The sequence below is a fragment of the Triticum urartu genome, chromosome 3A (genome assembly GCF_056163025.1).
Source record: "Triticum urartu cultivar PI428250 chromosome 3A, HENAU_Tu73, whole genome shotgun sequence".
NCBI classification, from domain to species: Eukaryota; Viridiplantae; Streptophyta; class Magnoliopsida; order Poales; family Poaceae; genus Triticum; species Triticum urartu.
Genome location: NC_141875.1, coordinates 599,686,222 through 599,693,086, shown reverse-complemented (window position 1 = coordinate 599,693,086; position 6,865 = coordinate 599,686,222). Strand labels below are relative to the sequence as shown.

General features: G+C 44.3%; 1 long non-coding RNA gene across 2 annotated transcripts; it reads right to left on the bottom strand.

Moving 5' to 3' along the window:
• Positions 1 to 1,510: 1,510 nt before the first annotated feature.
• LOC125523982 (uncharacterized) lies at positions 1,511 to 5,863 on the bottom strand. Of its 2 annotated transcripts, XR_007290492.2 has the most exons (4): positions 4,582 to 5,544; positions 4,316 to 4,477; positions 2,781 to 3,273; positions 1,511 to 1,819 (listed from the first exon to the last, which is right to left on the bottom strand). It is a non-coding gene; the product is annotated as an uncharacterized LOC125523982 (long non-coding RNA). The 2 variants fall into 2 exon arrangements; XR_015598632.1 differs by having other exon boundaries at positions 2,781 to 4,477; positions 4,582 to 5,863.
• Between the last annotated feature and the right edge of the window lie 1,002 nt (positions 5,864 to 6,865).

The window sequence follows — 6,865 nt, the reverse complement described above, 5'->3', positions numbered from 1 at the left end:
ATTGTATTTCGACATTTTGAAATGATATTTCTTCTGTTCTAGTCCTCATGAATATTTATTTATGTGTTTATTCTGGTATTGAATTTCTAACCCACAAAAAGTATTGAATTTGTTAGTATTTTTTGATCTCATGAATATTCTTCCCCCCTAGGTGGTGCGCCATTGCTATTCTTCCCCCCTCTATCTGTTTTCCCCTCCCCCCCCCCCCCCCCGCGCCAGATCCCCCTCCATCTCGATCCTCGTCCCTCGCCAGATCACCCTCGCCGCCACCGACCCCCCGCACCCTCCCCCACTCCACCGACGCCGACGACTCCCCGCTCCAACCTAGGTTAGGCTAGGTCGCGTCGCGCCCTAACCCCATTCGCCGTAGCCGCCCCACCCCACCCCACCGGCAGCTGCACCACGTTCCACCGCTATGATGAGGAAACCAGAGCCCGGAGGTGGAGACTTCAGCGGGGTTACTCGCAGTTCATTGATGGCTGACAACGAACGCCGACGCGACACGACAAGGCCGGCCCACAACCACGACCATGACCGGCGTCCTCCTCCTTCTACGGTCTGCATCTCCGAGAGTGCGACGCCAACCACTGCCTCGTCAACGAATGTAAATGCTCCGTCCCTTCGTCCCTCCTCTACTCCTCTGCTTTATATAGTGTAATAATTTTTATCAATGAAAAATAGTTAAAAAAGGTTACTAATGGCGCACCAGGAGAGGGTGCGCCATTGTTATCAATAAAAAATAATAATAAAGTTAGTAATGGCACACCAGGAGAGGGTGCGCCAATATTATCAATAAAAAGTTACTTATGGCGCACACCTTGGTGGTGTGCCATTGCTATGGATGTACTTATGGCGCACCCCTTGGAGGTGCGCCATTGCTATGCCTTTCCCCCTTGCCCCCCATGCCAGATCAAATCACTAGCCCCCTCGCCCCCTGCGCCAGATCCCTTTCCCCCTCGCCGCCACTACAAGAAATATGTCAACTTGTGACCCTCACTATTGGTCGCTGAAAGGTCATAGTTTTTCATTTGCGACATTCTTGTGACAAAAAACAGAAGGTCAAAAGCTGGCGGTCGTAAATTGAAATTATTGACCTTCTTCGGGATAAGGTCGTAGACGTTTACGACCAAAACAAAAGGTCGTGGAACCCATGACCTTTTGTTTTGGTCACTGGCTGTCTGCCCAGGCCACGTCGGAATTGCGACCAATTGAAAAGGTCGTTGATAAGATTCAGCCCGGTCCAGTTTGGTGTTTTAGATGGGCCGAGCCCATTAATTCAGCCTTTTTACTTTATATTTTTTCTGTTTATTTTCTCTAGCTACATGGGCCTGGCCCAATCATTTGGCCTTTTTATTTTCAAGAAATTGCGGTCCATTTCTTTTTAATTTCCTGCTTTTTGTCAGCTCCAGTAATGGGTCCCAATTATCATATTTTCCTCGCAGTGGTTCCAAATCACTTTTCACATATTATTAATAAGCAGTATATATCAAACAGAAAGAAGAGAGAAGCGTATGAAAATCTTCAAATAACAACCAAAATAGGTTTATTACAATATATTCTGTACAGAACAGAACATGTGAAACTCCATACACTCGTTCACATCACAACAACCAGTTTAACTATCAAATATTGCATGCTCAGGAACTTCAAACTTCACGTAGATAACCATACAATATTCCACACAATCACAAATATTGCGATCGACAAAAAAATGCTCTGCTAGTGTAATGCTAGCTACTCTTGGATACCACGGAACATGCTCTTCGACATAGGAAGAAGCCATCAACGGAGTTCTACAAACAACACAAGATCCATTCACCTACAAGAACAGAATGGAATATCAAGTACCGAATCGTTCAAGTAGATTACAACCAACATATATATGTAGAAGTACATCAGGAAATATGATAGAAAAACCGGACAATAGATACACGTATACAGCCCAACAAATGGGTGATGACGACAAGATAAAAATATAGAATATGAAATTTATGAGATTACATATTTTCCAACAAATGGGTGATGGCAACAGATACACTTATCGAGAAAATATATATTTAACGAAATTTCACATGAGAAAGTAGTTTCTGCTTCAAGTTTAAAAACTCAACCATTCATCATTAATAGTAGCAATTCAAACTAGAACTTAAATTCTCTAGTAAGATATACAATACAACATTGTTCTTTCAAAAAATTGAAAAGTTGCAAGTAACATCTTAATAGACATCAAACTCACTAGGCAGATTAAATTACAACAATACACTAGTGCAGAATGAATCAGTGATGTTATTATAGGTGCTGAATTCACAACGTGGGCACGGCATTTGCAAATTTGCAGCAACCAAAGGTTGTGCACCAAGTAAAAGTAATTCCCAGCAAAGGTTATTCACAAGCGAGCAAAGCAAAGCATACGGGTACAACGGTATGATGCAGCAGACATACATAGACACATAACAGGATTATACGCCACTTGACTCGCCGATCCATTACCAACAGTATAGTTAGTTTACCCTTTACTTTACTGTCAGGTCATTTCATTTCAATGCAACTCTTGGTTGCAGATGTATTATTATTGCTCTAGTACGTACTAATCAGCAGCAGCAGCAGGAATAGTACTAGATAGTAGTGTCAACCAATAAGCATCAGAACCAACCAACATATATTTATTCCTCGTGACTTATTAGCAGAAAACAGAGTGAGTTTTTCTGTGTGTATCTGCAATACAGTTTCGGTCTAATATAGATCTAGTCTACGAAAAACAGGGGTAGGGAAGTTGCAACCTGGGTGTGGCTGTGGTCGCCGAATTCAGGTATAGGGCCGCTGAGGTGGAGGTGGTCCTCCTGAATCTGCAGTTTGTCGGCGACGAAGACAAAGCGGAAGGCGAGGAGGGGTTGTGTGCCGGTATTCCCATTCCCATCTTGACGCAGGAAGGAGCAGGTCTTCTACCACCACGCTTGAGCCTGATCCTGAGCCTGAGCAGCATTGCAACTTTTGCAAGGGACGACTCCGCCGGAAGCAGGAGCAGCCACCGGCACCGTGGCGGCAGGAGCAGGTAGTGAAGCAGAATCGCCAGCAGCAGTGGCATCTGAGCCTGCAGTTGCAGTCGCGTCAGGAAGAGAGCAAATCACCGTGGTGGTTTGCTGCACTTCATCCCCTCCTCCTCCTCCTTCCAGCTGCAAATCATCCCCTCCTCCTCGCCCCCAATTTTGCTTTGTCTACGCTTCTCCAGCATTGTTCATAGGGATTGGGACTTCAGGGGCCTTGCCTTTCCCTCTACAAATCCACAAGATTCGCCAAAAACATCAAAAGGGGCAGCAAAATTAGGTCATATAGGACTTCAGCTAGTACAGATTACACACAACTATGTATCATAAGTACACTAGAGCTAGCAAGGAATGATATTTTTTAGAAAACTGTAAAACCAGAAGATAGGTACAGTAAGTCGTGATAAAACAGAACTGTAATTACATAAAATGGGTGCTTTGATCTTGCTTATGTGGATATAGAGTACAACTAGTGTAGATTACAAGCTACTTAGTACATATCAGACTTACACTAACTTTAAATTTTCAGAAAACTGCAAAGACATGAGTAGAAGAACTGTAATTACATGAAAATGGTGCTCTGATCTAGAAGATCAGAGAACATAGGCTAGATAAACAGCAGAGGCTGATATCTCAGTACTCTAATCATTACCAATTACTGACTTACAGTCCTCAAAAACCAAATTTACACTGCACTATATTGGCAACAAAACAAACCGACTACCGCATACAGTAAATACTGGCATACATGGACAGAGTAAATGGACTGTAAAAAAAGGTTCAATAACAGTAAATTGTGAAAAAATATCTTTAATACTAAGGGAAATAAACTTAAAACAGCGATCAACAGTAGCATGTAACTACTCCCCGCGTTCCTAAATATATGTAACTACTCCCACCATTCCTAAATAAAGGCGAGTTCTAATATTAGTAGTCAAAGCACTCATACTAACATCACAAACATGCATCATATAGTAATTCAACATTGTATCTTGCAAGTCAACAGTTATCACGGAGGACAAAATAGCATAAGATGAATGATGGCACACAATTTCTAATCTCACATAGATAAAATTCACTCCCATAGTAGCAGTAATCTCACTTGGATATATCTAACAAATCCAGTTGGTTGTCATAAGCAAATCCACGCGCTAAGCACTCAATCAAACAGAAAACTTGGGTGCTTTCTTCTAGTACACAAGCTCAGGTAGTGCAACATGTCTAGCAGAACAATAGCAGCAAAATGTCAGCAGCAAGCACTAAGGCCGGACCATTGAGATGGTGATTCCTGTGGCTTTCTCCTCCACATGTCAGCAGCAAGCACCAAGGTTGGTCTCATCAAATGCCATCGCCTTGGCGCTCCCGGCCTGCACCAGTACCTACCACAACACCCACTCAGAATTCCAATAACCTCATTTCCAGTTGGCTTTGCACTGAGGAATAAAAGCACACAAAAGAGTTAGTTAGATATGCATGCTGCAAGGATCTTCCCCAAATTTTATACTGCATAAACCAAGATATATAAGATGGTTGTTACCTGAGAGTTCTTGCAAAAGTACCCCATCTGGAGCACACATTTGTAGCAGCATATGTTGATTGGACGTTGGCCGTCAGCCGGTATGTAAACAATCGATGGTCAGAAAGTCACATTCAATAGTCAGAAAGTCAAATCATTGACAATATTAAGCACTAAAACATTTTGGTTTCCTAGTGGGCGGATCAATTCTCTGCACAAACAACAAAAGGGAACACATTCCAAACAGAAGAAAGATGCATATTAGTCAAAAAAATACATGACTGACCCCTGTTAACCCCGCTCATTTGCATGAAAAGTTGTTCAAAGTCATCGATCGTTTGCTAACCAATAACATGGCATATGATCATGGTACACACAATCATTCGTAGAAGTCCATACTTGCAGTACAGAACAAATTCATAGTCACCTCTGCAGCAATACAGACACATAGTGATCCTGGACACTAGCAATTAAGAACATGTTTTTTTTCAGAGAGGCAATAAGGCATACTACAAGGAGATGAGAAATCAAAAAGGAAACATGGTAATACAGAAACCTGTCCTAGTCACTGACCATTTGGGTTAATATAGACCATGGCATATGATCTAAGAACTAACAAACAACAGTCCATACTTGCATGTATATAGAACAAATTCAGAGTCACCAACAATACAGAGACACAGTCACTGCTGGGCAGTAGCAGTAAAGGACATGCTTTTTTCGGAGGGTGAATCACATCATTGACAATAGTCAATATTGAGCTTGTGTAAGGTAAACAATCAATATTCAGAAATTTTACATGATTGGCAATATTAAGGCCAAAAACTTTTTAGTGGCTTAGTGAGCAGACGTATGCACAGAATTGGGGACATTTTTCAAACTGAAGAAAACACACATATCATTCAGTAGCCAGTACCAAAATACCAATCCATGTAAGTGCATAAATAATACTACCAAACTACCAATCTCTGTAGCGGATCTGGGCAGAAAGGGTAGGGAAGGGGGCACTCACGTGCGGATGAATGTGGCCATGGACCTCGCCCGGAGGCCCGCGGACGGCGGCGATGGCTGGGGGCACGTCGGCGAGTATGGCGGTGCAGTAGATCACGGCGACGCGGAGGGCAGGGTAGGCGAGGACGTGACGGGAGCTGCCCCGGAGCACTGCGGCCAGTCGAGGTTCAGAGGAGCAGCCGCGGAGCACAGCGGCCAATCGAGGTCGAGGACGCGGATCAATTCGACGGCGGCGGTGTGGATCTGGGGCTCTACCGAACTCCTTGTCGGCCTTCCCTCCCTTCGTTTTGTTCCCTCGCTTCCATTCCCTTGGGAGAGGAAGGAGAAGGTGGGGGCTGCGGTGACCCGGCACCACCTCGCCGACAATCTAACCGTTCCATTCCCTTGGGTCGTCGACGGTCGTGTGACAACGGATCAAGGTGGGAGGGAGATGGTTTGGGTTGGGGCAGCGGCGGTTGTGGGGAAGGAGGGGGCGGCGACGGGGGGGGGGGGCGTCATCGTCGATCTAGATCAGGAAGAGAGGGAGAGAGAGGCGGCGGCGGGTGTGTTCTGGGGGTGGGTGAGGAGGTGCGGATCCAGCGACGTGGGGGCGGTGAGGTCGGGGCGGTGGGTGAGGAGGAAGGGTTGCCGCGCGGGAGAGGACTGGATCGGGAGGGGGCGGCGGCAGTGCGGAGATGGGAGGAGGGGTGCGACAGGGGGGGGTCGATCTGAGCTAGGGTTTGGGCTACGGGTGGGGGATCTCTTTTTGTTTTCTTTTTTTCTTTTTTCTGTAGAAAGATGGATGGATGGATGGATGTGGGATGCAGAGATGGATGGATGGATGGATGGACGCCATGTCATCAATCCGTGGGAAGTGTTCTGATTGGTTCAGAAAATCAATGGTTTAAAATAGTTTTGAAGTACTAAAAATAGAGGGATTTTGTGAAGTATCTATCAAAAATATTTTTCAAAAGGGCACCACACAAATTTTCACTAGAGTTAGACCACATTTTATGGATAAGGACCAATTTGTATGCATTTCTGATCTTTCTAGCTATTTTTAATCATTTTCCGAGTGGCAAAAATGGGTTTTTTGTGAAGAACATACCAAATATTTGTTGCAAAATTGGATGCCATCAATTTTCCAAAATACTAATTCATATTTAATATACAATTGACCAAATGGTTGGGTGTCAAAAGCTTTGATCCACCTCTCGTGAAAAAAATAAATTTCCTCCGGTTCAGCTGGAAATGGGTCAAATTTGAACTGCAGCTGCCCCATAGTTTGCTCTTTATTTTTCCCCAAAATCATTTC